The 14,138-nt window shown below is 41.1% G+C and overlaps 2 pseudogenes; both read left to right on the top strand.

The window, feature by feature from the left end:
• The first annotated feature begins 9,151 nt into the window (after positions 1–9,151).
• On the top strand, positions 9,152–11,012 carry LOC121789004 (annotated as a pseudogene).
• A 651-nt stretch (positions 11,013–11,663) lies between these two features.
• On the top strand, positions 11,664–13,635 carry LOC121789003 (annotated as a pseudogene).
• Positions 13,636–14,138: the final 503 nt, after the last annotated feature.

The following is a 14,138-nucleotide window of genomic DNA, read 5'->3' as shown; positions in this document are numbered from 1 at the left end:
GATTTTTTATTTCATTTATTGTACTCGTCCGCGGTCTTATGAAGAAAACTCTTCTTTGGCCGGACCGTCCTCAGTCTTATGAAGAAAACTCTTCTTTGAACGGACTCGTCTTCGGTCTTATGAAGAAACTCTTCTTTGACCGGACTCGTCTTCAGTCTTATGAAGTAAACTCTTCTTTGACCGGACTCGTCTTCGGTCTTATGAAGTAACTCTTCTTTGACCGGACTCGTCTTCGGTCTTATGAAGTAAATTCTTCTTTGACCGGACTCGTCCTTGCTTATGAAGTAAACTCTTCTTTGACCGGACTTAGTCTGTGTCCTTATTTGCGAGTTTATCGCTTGGATTGGACTTTCCTTGTGTCTAATTTGGCGAGTTTTATCGCTTGGATTGGACTTTCCTTTTGTGTCCTAATTTGGCGAGTTTTATCGCTCGGATCGGACTTTCCTTTTGTGTCCTAATTTGGCGAGTTTTATCGCTTGGATCGGACTTTCCTTTTGTGTCCTAATTTGGCGAGTTTTATCGCTTGGATTGGACTTTCCCTGGTTGACCGAAGTGGTTTTCGGCTTATTGCAGTCCGTTTCAGACGAACTGCTTGTTTCTTAAGCTGAATTGTGTGCTTGTATCTTCCTTAGAAGCTTGGACTCACAATTGTCTTTAATACATGATCTAAAAAAGGGGATCAGCCTTTAAAGATCAATATACCTCAGTATATTTATAAGAGACAAACGCACATAGAGACCAACGCACATAAAGACAAATAAAAAGACGAAAAAGATTTTAAACTTTTATAAAACGACCAGCATAAAGGACAAATAGAAACATGAAAGCACATATCCCTAGGACCGAACTAGATACAAGACTGACCGGACCTTGTCTCTTACAAATGGAACTTCTTGAGGTTGGAAATATGCCATGTTCGGGGTACTTGTTCTCCTGACATGTGAGTCAATTTATAAGACCCTTTTCCCAGGACTTCTGACACCCGATACGGACCTTCCATGTGGGTTCAAGTTTGCCCAGCTTTTCTGCTCGGCTTACTTCATTGTTTCTCAATACGAGATCTCCCACTTGAAACTGCAGCTTTTTCACCTTTTGGTTATAATACCGGTTACTTGCTCCTTGTACTTGGCTGCTTTTATGCAGGCCAATTCTCTTCTTTCTTCGGCCAGATCTAGTTCGGCTCTCAGTCCGTCATCATTCATTTCTGAGGAGAAATTTAGAGTTCGGGGACTGGGTATGCCGATCTCAACCGGAATTACGGCTTCAGTGCCGTACACTAGACTGTACGGAGTTTCACCGTTGGAGGTTTTTGGTGTAGTTCGGTAAGACCATAGGACTTGAGGAAGATTTTCTACCCATTGTCCTTTGGCTTGTTCTAACCGAGCTTTTAATCCTTTCACCAAAATACGGTTTGTTACTTCCGTTTGTCCGTTTGCTTGTGGGTGAGAGACCGAAGTGAACCGCTGTTGAATATTCAACTCTTGGCACCAATTCTTGAATGTCTTGTCGGTGAACTGAGTCCCATTATCCGAAATGAGGATATGGGGTATGCCAAATCGGCAAACTATGTTCTTCCAAACAAAATCCAATGCCTTCGAGCTCGTTATCGTAGCTAATGGTTCAGCCTCCACCCACTTTGTGAAGTAGTCCACGGCAACGATCAAGAATTTCATTTGCCGAGGAGCTTGTGTAGTGGTCCTACTATGTCTATGCCCCATTGCATAAAAGGCCAAGGGCTTTGCATAGCACATAGATCGGTCTGCGGCATCCTTGGGATATTTGCATGGATTTGGCACTTCGTACATTTCTTAACGAGCTGTACTGCTTCTGTACCAAGTTGGCCAATAATATCCCCATCTCAGAACTTTTTAGCTAAAGCTCTAGCTCCGATGTGGCTGCCGCACGATCCTTCATGAACTTCTCTAAGGATGTAGTCCGTCTCTTCTGGTCCTACACATCGCAATAACGGTTGAAGGTAGGACTTTCTATATAGGACTCCTTCATGAAGTTCATACCGAAGTGCTCGGCATGTGATTTTCCGAGCTTCTCTCTTATCCTCGGGCAGTTGTCCTTGATCTAGATACTTTGATATTGGCGTCATCCAGTTCGGCGAGCTGGTTACTGAAAGTACCTCAGCATCATCAATGCTTCTGTGCGGTAATTCCTCCACTTTTGAGCTCGGATATGAGGCCAACTTGCTTAAAGTATCTGCTCGGCCATTTTCCGCTCTGGGAATGCGGATTATCCGAAAATAAGAGAAACTTCGGCTAATGCTTTGCGCTTTGTCCAAGTATTTTTTCATCCTTTCATCTCGGGCTTCACTTGTACCCAACATGTGATTCACTATGACTTGTGAATCACAATGGATTTTGAGAGATTTGATAAATAGACTTTGCGCTAACCGAAGTCCGGCAAGAAGGGCTTCGTATTCGGCTTCGTTATTAGTGGTTGGGAATAAGAACCGAAGTGAATAAGTTACCTCGTGTCCGTCGGGAGCGATAAGTAGAATACCAGCTCCACTTCCCGTCTTATTCGAAGCTCCATCTACGAATCCAATCCAACAGTCCGGCGGCTCTACTTCGGGTTCCTGGGGCTGTGTTGGTTCATCATTGGTAGGGCTTTTTCTGTTCGGCAATAATAGGGATTGCTTGATCGAACTTTGCCTCTACCAGAAAATCTGCCAAGGCTTGTCCCTTGATGGCTTTCCGAGGTAGATATTCTATTGAATGTTCTCCCAACTCTATGGCCCACTTGGCAATTCTGCCTGATGCTTCAGGCTTAGTCAAAACTTGCCGAAGTGGAAGATCGGTTAAGACGCATACCTTGTGAGCATAGAAATATGGCCGCAGTCTCCTTGCTGCATTTACTAATGCCAGAGCAATTTTTTCCAGAGGTTGATACCTTGTTTCGGGACCTCTTAATGCTCGGCTTGTAAAGTAGATAGGACGCTGCTTTAGGCCTTCTTCTCGTACAAGTACCGCGCTAATGGTTTGATCTGATGCCGCTAAATATAAGAATATCACTTCGGCATCTGTTGGAGCAGAGAGAATAGGGAGTTCGGCTAAATAACTTTTGAGTTCGTCAAAAGCCTTTTTCTGTTCGGCTCCCCACTCAAACTTTGGTGCCTTCTTCAAAACATTGAAGAACGGCAGTTGCTTTTCGGCTGCTTGGGAAATGAATCTATTCAGTGCGGCTAGACATCCAGTTAGCCTTTGCACATCATGTATGGACTTCGGCATTGCCATGTTCTGAACAACTTGAACCTTTAGGGGATTTGCCTTGAGTCCGTCCTTTGAAACCCAACAACCCAGAAACTTTCCCGAATCTACCAAAAAGGTACATTTTTGGGGATTGAGTTTGAGGTTGGCTTTTTTGAGCACGTCGAGAGTTGATTTGAGATTGTCTTCGTAATCCGAAGTGCTTCTACTTTTAACAACTATGTCGTCAACATAGACTTCAACCTCTTTTCCGATCAGGTGCCGAAATAGCTTGTCTACCATCCTTTGATATGTGGCCCCGCATTCTTTAAACCGAATGGCATCTTTTATAAGCAAAAATGCCGAAGTCAGTAATGAAAGCCGTTTTTGAAGCATCATTCTCATCCATTAAAACTTGGTGGTATCCTTTATACAAATCAAGAAAACAGAAAATTTCGAAGCCTATCAAAGCTTCTACTTTTTTATCTATGTTCGGAAGGGGGTAGCAATCTTTAGGACAGTGCTTATTTAGATCGGTAAAATCTATGCACATCCGCCATCCTCCTCCTTTTTTCTTGATCATCACAGGATTGGCCACCCAAGAAGGATATTTTACTTCGAATAATACATCCGCTTTCAGTAATTGGCGGACTTCGTCATGGATGACTTGATTTCTTTCTGCCGCAAAGAGTCTTTGCTTCTGTTTTATAGGCCGGACTGAGGGATCAATATTTAACCGATGTGTAATTACCTCGGAAGACACTCCGGTCATGTCCAACGGAGACCACGCAAAGACATCTTTGTACTCTTTGAGGAGCTGGATGGTCTTTTCCCGGAGCAGAGGTGTTCCCGAGAAACCGATCTTGACCGTTCTGGATGGATCATCTTCGTATAACTGAACTGTCATCGAGTTCGGCTCCGGTGTGACTTCGGTCATTTCGCCTGCCTCTGACTCCGGCTGCTGTGATTGCTATGCTTGATGGTGCCGATCTGATTGCTCGGCACTTTTAAGCGCAATCTGCAAACATTCTTTTGCTCTCTTTTGATCACCTCGGATGACTGCAATCCCTCCTTTAGTGGGGATCTTGATTGTGAGGTGATAAGTAGAGCAAATGGCCCGAACTGTGTTGAGCCAGTCTCTTCCCAGGATGATGTTATACGGGGACCGAGCTTTTACCACAAAAAACTCGATCATCGTACTGGAGCTAGTAGGCGCTCTTCCCACCGTAATCGGAAGGCTGATAGTACCTTCAGGGCGGGTGTCTTCCTGGGCGAAACTTTTCAGAGGAAGTGGGGCCGGACTGAGCCGAGCTGGGTCCACTTCCAGTTTATCAAAACATTCTTTAAAAAGAATGCTAACCGACGCTCCTGTATCCACAAACACTCTGTGGATCAGTTTGTTTGCCACTCCGGCTTGAATGACAATCGCGTCTTGATGAGGAGAAATGGCCGGGACGGGATCTGCATCTGAAAACGTGATTACTTCCTCTTTCTTCAGCCTTTTATGCATAGGCTCCTCTCGATTGACGCCTCTGCGTTCTGCTTTTAGAGACGACTTAGTCTTCCCGGCTGGGAGAGCGTCAATAGTCTGGATTACTCCGTCATATTGCGGCTCGTCATCGTCTTCGGGATCCTGTTGCCTTTTAGGATCCTGAGGAGCGCAGTTCGCACCTCTCTGTTTCTTATTCTTCTTCGGCAGCTTGCTTTGGTATTTTTTTAACGTCCCTGCTTTCACAAGAACATCAATACCTGCTGCCAAATTTCGGCACTCCTCGGTATCGTGACCGTGGTCTTGATGGTAGGAGCAGTACGTATCCTGACTTCGGCGCGTGGCTGATTTCGTCATCCGCTTTGGTTTTTCGAACATATCAGAATGCAGTTCGAAAATTTCCGCTCTCGACTTGTTCAATGGTACGAACTGAGCGGGCGGTTTCTCAAGATCGAGACGTGGTCCCAATCTGCCTTGTACCGGTGCCCTTTGAATTCTTTCAAAAGGAGTCCGGCGAGGAAGCCCCTGATCGCTATGATCGGGCTTCTTTTTGTCTCCTCTGGATGAGCTGTCTAAAGACCGTTTTCGACGGTCTGCCTCATCGGCACGAGAAAACTGGTCCGCAATGTCCCACATCTCTTGAGCTGTTTGCGGACTGCACTCAACGAGCTTTCTGTAGAGAGCTCCGGGCAGAATTCCATTTTGGAATGCCGAAATGACAAGTAGATCATTGAGATCATCTACTTGCAGGCATTCCTTGTGGAATCTCGTCATGAAGTCGCTAATTTTTTCATCGCGACCTTGACGTATAGAAAGCAGCTGAGCCGAAGTGATTCGGGCTTCCGCTTTCTGGAAGAATCTCCTGTGAAAAGCATCCATTAGATCTCTGTAAGATCTAATGCTCCCTTGAGGGAGGCTGTCAAACCACCTTCTTGCGTTCCCGATAAGCAGCTCGGGAAACAGCTTACACATGTGAACCTCATTGAGACCTTGGTTCGCCATATTATACTGATAGCGTCCCAGGAAATCATGAGGATCCACTAACCCGTCATAAGTCATTGACGGAGTTCGGTAATTCTGTGGCAATGGAGTTCTGGTGATATCATCCGAGAATGGAGTCTTCAGCGCTCCATACATAGCGAATCCGACATCTCTCCGGTATGGTGGAGATGGAGTTCTCCTGTGATTTCGGTAACAAGGAGGAGAAGGAACATGTCGGTGGTGAGGATTCTTTCTCCTGGAAGGTGCGACACTACTGCGGTAGTGACTTTCATGTCTGGAGGGGGAGGGAGAATCCGCTGTTTTCTTCTCCGGCTTCTGGCTCTTTTGCAGGAATGTTTGGAACTCATCCTGCTTCTCAGCCAAGAACAACTTGACAGCCTCATTCAAAGCGAGCTGCTGGGGAGGCTCGGTGCGATGACTTTTTGAGTGGTTTGTTCTTTCACCGTGAGAACTGGAGGCAGATTTCTCCCGAGGCTGTTTTCCAGACCTGCGGGCTGGACTAGCTTCCTCACCTTCATCACGGACGGAAGTACGGGTATTATGTGATCTGGTATGCATTTTTTTTTTTTTTTGGTGGAAAAGGATCAAAAACTCGCTTTTATCACAGTTTTGGTTCTCTGGTTCCCACAGACGGCGCCAGTGATGATGTGGCGAATTTTTGATGGAATAAATGCAAGTAATAAATGATCACAACACGGGAAATTACGTGGTTCGATTTACTGAGGTAAATCTACGTCCACGGGAAGAAGAGAGGGCAAATTTGTATTGCTTGGTCTCGCTTACAGATTACAATACTGATTTGCTATAAGATTCAGGATCTAGAGAGCTTAACCCCTGTCTATCTGATCTAGGTTCTATTTATACATTGAACTAAGATCGTGGTTTGCAGCACCACTCACTAGATCGTGGATGGTTGATAACTGCTTAACACCACTAAATAGATCGTGGGTGTAATGGAGGTCGTGGAGATCCTGCATGGGTCCACTATCTCCTTGTTCGGTCGAACACTGAGACCGAACTGCTGAACTTTGCCGATTGGCTTTTGCCGATCTGAGAGTAGAGCTTGATTGGTTGGCTTTTACCGAGCTGTAGGCTGCGACCGAACTCTTTGGTTGTGCCGAACCGAACTCTTTGGTCATGCCGAACTGATACTCTTTCTTGGGTTTTGAGAGTAGAGCTTGATTGGTTGGCTTTTACCGAGCTGTAGGCTGCGACCGAACTCTTTGGTTGTGCCGAACCGAACTCTTTGGTCATGCCGAACTGATACTCTTTCTTGGGTTTTGGGCTGATGGGCCGTCACTGTTATTGGGCTCGCAACTAGGGTTTAGTTGTTTAGTTCGTACCCCATCACTAGTATTATACAAAATCAAGATTTACAGATTAAGTGGTAATTGCAGTATTTCTTTGTTAAAATAGGGTTACAAAATATAGATTGGCAACAAAAGTGAGTGCAGGCAGTTATTATTTTGTTGATTCTGTGGTACTAGGATGTTGGCGTCATCCACCATATACAAATTAATTAAATGAATTTAACGATTAAAAAATTATTGTAAGTACAGTATATGGGCTTTTTAACAGATAATATGCTAGCTTTTCCACTCATACTATAATGTTTTTTTTTTCTTTTTAAAGCCAAAGAACATATTAATGTTAATGATATGATAGTGCAATGGTATTTGCTTTTCTAGAAATAGTATAAAGTACAACATGGCAATCTACTTTGAGCAAGTAGATATACGACAAAGATTTAAAAATAAATTGAGGAAGTTTGCATCATCTCCACATCATCGCCTGCCCAGTTGCGCGTGCATATATAGATTTGTTTATGACATGATCAAGTATATGATTTAGTTATATACTTATTCATCAATTATAATATCAACATTTTTCCATGTATACCTAAAAGGCTAAAACATACTGGTTCAAGATAATAGTATACATCTTTTCCTTCAATAAAAATGGTGACTAATGACGCGATTATATTGGTTAAGATGAACATTAATTTAAAATTAGACGTACTTACTTTTTTTCCTGATTATTTTCAAGAAAAAGATGACGATTCAAGACACGTAAGAAGTCACTGCTTAGGCGAAAAAAGTTGGTCTAAATTTATAATATAAAGAAACATTCAACTATAAAGGGGAAAAGGGAAAAAGACAAGGAGTAGTTATTATGCTAGAACATTCGACTGCTTCACTAATTAACAAGTACACGGCTTTATATATTATACATGTATTTATGTAAACAATATATAACATATATCATGAATATAAATATACACGCATGTGTATAGGTTTAAGAGAAGGAAAAATAAATGAACTTGACACAGTCACATGCTCACCAAGAAATCACACATCGGAATCCTTTTTAAAATTGGTTCAATACATATTAACTAGTTTTGGACCTAATTTCAATGATTAGGTAGATGATCATTGAAAGTGGGGGAAATTGCAACATTATACCTACAAATTATAGGTTCGAAACCTTTGTTCAAAAAATAGGTTGAAAACCTAAAATTATAGGTTTACTTGCAGTTTATTCATCTTAATTCAATTATCGAACATAACCTAATTTAGATTTATCTCATCTTCTAAGATTGAGGTACACTACAATTCTTGATTTAAATAGGAGTAAAACTACAATCAGCCTAAGTTTGTGAGGTGTTATTACACATGCAATGCTCGTGGCGAGAACTTCCGCTTAACTGCAACGTTTCATGCCTTTGCTTTATAAATTCTCTAATTTTAATTAATGTTTTGTACTACTATATAATTATTTATACCATCTTATAACTATATAAAATAACATGTTTATATTCATTAAGGCAACGCCGCTTGTGCTCCTTTCTACATTAAGCATAATTATGCAGACAAAATCAGTTGGTTAAAACCAATCATTTTATTTTCCTTTTAGAAAAGTAAACATTCAAAATAAAAAAATATTTCTCTTTTTATTTGAATTTATACAATCACATGCATACACGCATTTATCATCTTCTCCACGCAATATTTTTTACTTGTTAGTTTGTAGATACACTTTAATTTTTAGCCAAACATTAATTTGTGTCAAATTACGTACCTTTGACTCGTATAGATATTATTTTTGACAATATTTCAATATAAAAACGTTAACCATCGTTGTTTAATCATATTGAAGTTGCTAACGTGAAATTTTTTTGATAACAGTACATTTTTTGCACTACAAGAAACGCTCCAATTAAATCCAAAAGATATTTAATCGTTGGAATATACTCCACGTGTTTTCTCGCTGTGTTACTTAGAATGAAATTTACCGTCCCAAAACAATTAATGATATATGAAATCTTGGTTAATGAAGCCTATGAGTTGTTTATTTCGACCACAATCATGTCTATATAAATAGAGGCACATGCTTGTTTAAAACATATCACCTTTCACAAATTCCAGAAGTCTTAAGATAATATTGAAGAAATACTTGTTCAATCATGTCGTTAGACATTATCACAACCTTCAGCTTCTTTCTCTTCCTCGTTGCAACCCTAACTTTTGCAAATTCCCATGCAAGAGAAATGACGAACCCTAAATCTCTAGTTTTGGAGTTAACTTATTCTTCTAAATCAACAATTCCTACGCCAAAATCAGCCACAAGATTGCTTGATATGACGGTGCCACTCAAAGAAGTTAGAGATGGATACGTCATAGCTCTCAATTTAGGCACACCCCCTCAAATCATTCAAGTCTATCTAGACACTGGGAGCGACCTAACGTGGGTGCCATGTGGCAATCTTTCATTTGATTGCCTAGATTGCAACGATTATAGAAATAACAAGTTCACCACGAGTTTCTCCCCTTTCCGCTCCTCCTCTTCCTCTTGAGATTCATGTTCTAGCTCCTTTTGTATGGATATTCATAGCTCTGACAACCCATTTGACCCTTGTACAGTGTCAGGGTGCTCATTGACCACCCTAGTCCGGTCCACATGTAGCCGGCCTTGCCCTTCATTTGCCTACACCTATGGTGATGGCATTGTGGCCGGAACCCTCTCTAGGGACATTCTTAGAGTTCATGCAAGTAACCCTAATTCAACACGTGAAATTACACGGTTTTGTTTTGGTTGCGTGGCGCAACATATAGAGAGCCTATAGGAATTGTGAAAACATGCAAAACGATTCATGAAGTACTGCAACATTTTGCTAAAATAGTTCATGTTGAAAGCTACTGTTTCATTGATCGATTAACATTGCTCGATGAGCTCATACATATGCGCAACATTGGAACAATCTAGAACACTACACTAATCTATGTAGTACAAGATAAACAAGATTACAATGCTTAAACATAACAAACTCTGCTAAAACACTTTCTTCTTCAATCCTTTGATCAACACGTCTCTCCAAGTACACAAGTGGTCCTGCATCTTGGCTGTGCTCTCTGGTACAGTCACGAGCTCAGCTCGTGTGGAGTGAGCTGGGGTGGAGCTGTCACTAGCTTTTTCTCGTGCACGGCACACATCTTCACCCTCACATTGCTCATCCAACAACTTCACATTGCAAGCAACAGCCCGATCATCTCTGCAATCTCTGCTAACAAATTGCAGGGTTTGGAAAAGGCCCACTCTCCCTCCCATCACAATAAGGGTTTCTCCAAAAGGGTTTCTCCCATTGCTTCTTGCCTTTCAAATATGCAAACAACCCTAATATTTGAAGCCCTTTGATTGTAGGAGACCTAGCCATAACCTCAAAAGACTACCTACAATTCACTCCAATGTTGAAAAGTCCAATGTACCCCAACTTTTACTACATTGGACTAGAAGCCATAACTGTGGGAAACACCACTCCAACACAAGTACCCTTAAACCTAAGGGGGTTCGACTCTGCTGGCAATGGGGGGATGATCATAGACTCAGGCACGACTTATACACACTTACCAGAGCCATTCTACTCACAACTTGTAGAAACCCTAGAGGCAGCCATAACCTACCCGCGAGCCACTCAGGTAGAGGAGAGATCGGGGTTTAGTCTCTGCTACCACGTCCCATGCCAGTTCAATAACATTCTTGGTGCTGATGATATACCTCCCATAACCTTCCATTTCTTGAAAAATGCGAGCCTCACTCTCCCACAAGGGAACTCGTTCTATGCGATGGGCGCTCCAAGAAACTCGACCGTGGTCAAGTGCTTGCTCTTCCAAAGCATGGATGACGAGAATGAGATTGACCACCATTGTGGGCCAGCTGGAGTGTTTGGAAGCTTCCAGCAGCAGAATGTGGAAGTTGTTTATGATTTGGACAAGGAGAGAATTGAATTCCAAGTTTCTGACTGTGCAATGGCTGCAGTTTCTAGTTAATAATTAGCTGGCTTTTGTCAGTTGGGATTTTTACCTTTTCTTGTGTGTGTGTTTTATATTCCTTTTGCAATATTCTATGTTGATGTGTTTCATGTAAGATTCTCTAATGCTACAACGGTTTGGATAATCTGATGCACTCAATCCTAGCTGGAATCGAAGAATCAAGAGATTTGGTTTCCTGTTTACAGGTTGTAATCGCTAATTCTCTGCTAAAAACAAATGAGTATGAGATTATCAATATTAGTACTGTTGTTCAAACAAGACTGCATTTTTCTCTTATTTTGTACTCCAAGTTCTTTTTTAAAAAAACAAATAGTTTTAATATTTGAACACATTTATTTTATTATGATAAATCTAATTGTTCTTAAATTATTCATAAGGGTTTAGGGGTCTTTTTAATCGGTTAAGTAAATCATAACGTGAATTCACAAATTTCAGTACTAATTTATTTGATATTTTGGATTCTTGAAACTGTGAGTTATTGGGCTGATCAAGTCAAACAAATGGGCCTTAATTTCAAAATAATCTACCATGTTGGGCCTACTAAAAATCCTTAAAGCCTGTGATTTAAACTTTTAATTTCTAACTACATAACCCTAAATAAAAAATCCAATCTTGATGAATCGATGTTACTATGAGTCAAATTTCGCCCCGAGTAGAAATGCAATTAACTTCGATTGCAGGAAACCGTTTGCCTGTAACTAGCTGAAGTTTGTTTTGTACACCTACTAATTTAAGCAAAAGTTATGATTTCGCATGTTTCTTGTTCTAGATTCTTGCCTTAGAGAAGCGAATTTATCTCCTAGGATTTGTTTCTGTTTGGTTACAAAATAACCCATGTTGCTTCGAAAAGTAAGAATATCAGTGAGCTTGAAAATGATTACTGGTCTCAACAATCTCGTATTGTCCCCTGTTAGTGATAAAAATCCTATCTTTTTGCAAAGCCCTCAATTTCACACAGCTTCAAGAATTCAATTTTTGCACAGTTCAAAGCCAATTTCAAACAATTCGAATCAATTTGTGCCTAAATCCGTAGCTCAGTCATCTATTACCCTATCCACAGATGGGATTCGGCGGCCTGTGAAAGCTGATGCACAGGCTGCATTGTTTGACTACCTGCATACCACTAGGGGATTGAGTTTTCTTGATTCTGAGCATATCAGCAAGAATTCGCCTCGATTTCTCGAGGGCCTGTTGGCCAAGGTTGATTCTGAGAAGGATGTTTTGAGGGCATTAACTAAGTTCTTTAGGTACCATCCTATTAATGAGTTTGAGCCCTTCTTTGAGAGTATGGGCTTGAGCGAGAGAGAGTATGCGCCTTTCTTCCCCAAGAGTTGATATTTCTTAGTGATGATGAGCTCTTGCTTGATAACTACCACACCCTTAGTAGTTATGGTTTGCCTAGATGTGAGATAGGTAGGTTGTTTAAGGAAGTCAATGAGATATTTAGATACGAATGCGGTGTGTTGGATATGAAATTAAGGGCTTACGAGCAGTTGGGATTGAGAAGGTCGAATGTGATAAAGCTTGTGAGTTGTAGTCCTCAGCTTTTGGCTGGTGATGTTGATAATGCGTTTGTAAGAGTTCTTGAGAGAATGAAGGAATTAGGGTTCGATAGTAATTGGATTGTTGGGCATTTGTCTAGCAAAAACACGTATAATTGGAATAGGATGCTAGAAACACTGTGTTTTCTTCAAGAGCTAGGCTTTAGTGATGTGCAGATGGAGGCATTGTTTAGGGAAGATGCTGCATTATTGTTTGCGGGATGTGGGAAACAAGTCGATATTGTAGTCGCCTTGTTGGTCAAATTGGGCCTTAAAGTGGAGGAGGTTCTTGACTTAATGGTAAAAAACCTGCAGATTCTTTCACCCAAGTGTGCCAAGAACTTCTCAAAAGCACTGGCTATTCTCTTGGAGATAGGAACGAAACCAGAAATCACCGTGCAGATTCTGTTGAGCCATATGGAGGTGTTGGCTTCACACTCTCTAAAAGGGCTAAAGACTGTGTTGAAGGATTTCAACGGTGATAAGCATAGCTTATGCGAGGCTCTAGAGAAGAATCCATCCACATTCTTCAACTTGGCTTTCAAAACAAAAAAAAGTGGTGCTGAGTTTGTAGCTGCAAGGAGTCCAAACAACATTGTGGAGAAAACAGATTTCTTGCTGAGACTCGGCTATGTTGAAAACTCAGAGGAGATGGTTAAAGCTCTGAAACAGTTCCGGGGCAGAGGGGATCAGCTGCAGGAGAGGTTTGACTGTCTTGTGGGGGCTGGTCTAGATTTCAACACGGTGTCAGGCATGGTGAAGCAGGCGCCAACGGTTCTGAATCAGACGAGGGACATTCTTGAGAAAAAGATGGATTGCTTGAAGAACTATTTGGGGTATCCAGTGGAATCAATTGCTGGCTTTCCATCATATTTGTGCTATGATATGAAGAGGATTAGTCTGAGATTTTCTATGTATGCTTGGCTTAGGGAGAAAGGCTATGTGAAGCCTATGTTGTCAGTGAGCACACTTCTTGCTTGCTCTGACGCCCGATTCGTAAAATATTATGTGGATATACATCCTAATGGTCCAGAAATGTGGGAGAATTTGAAGAGATCATTGGCCTCTGATTGAGATCATTTTTGTTACCTAACCATTCTTGTTTGCTGTAATGTTCTAAACTTCCTTAATGTTTCTTGAGGAAAAATGGCCAATGAATAAATGGAGAATGTCAGTTTATGTCTGAAATCTTGAGTGTTAACTCTGTGTTTTGGGGTAAAATGTGGTTAAGATGATGAAAGTATGTGAATGTTGATGAGGTTTTTAGCATCTGAAAATTGAATGAGCTCCATGTTTTTGTTTCATATTTTTATGATGATTTAGGATGGAAAAACAATATAAAAATGATAACTAATCGGATTCAAAATTGCATAAGAGGGTACTAGTATTTGAGCTGTAAATCAAATTAATGTTACTTGATTTATATATGACAAAATATAATTGAACTCGAGCTTGATAATTTAAAGAAAATTCAACAAGCTTTGAATATGCAACTACTCGAATCGACCTTCATTTATTAAACAACGAATTGGTTAACCTAACGCCGCAGCCCAAATTAAAAGCTTGGGCCTCTAGACCAAAT

The sequence above is a fragment of the Salvia splendens genome, unplaced genomic scaffold, assembly GCF_004379255.2.
Source record: "Salvia splendens isolate huo1 unplaced genomic scaffold, SspV2 ctg1190, whole genome shotgun sequence".
In the NCBI taxonomy this organism is placed as follows: Eukaryota; Viridiplantae; Streptophyta; class Magnoliopsida; order Lamiales; family Lamiaceae; genus Salvia; species Salvia splendens.
The sequence above is the reverse complement of the archived record's forward strand: the minus strand, read 5'-3'. Positions and strand labels throughout refer to the sequence as shown.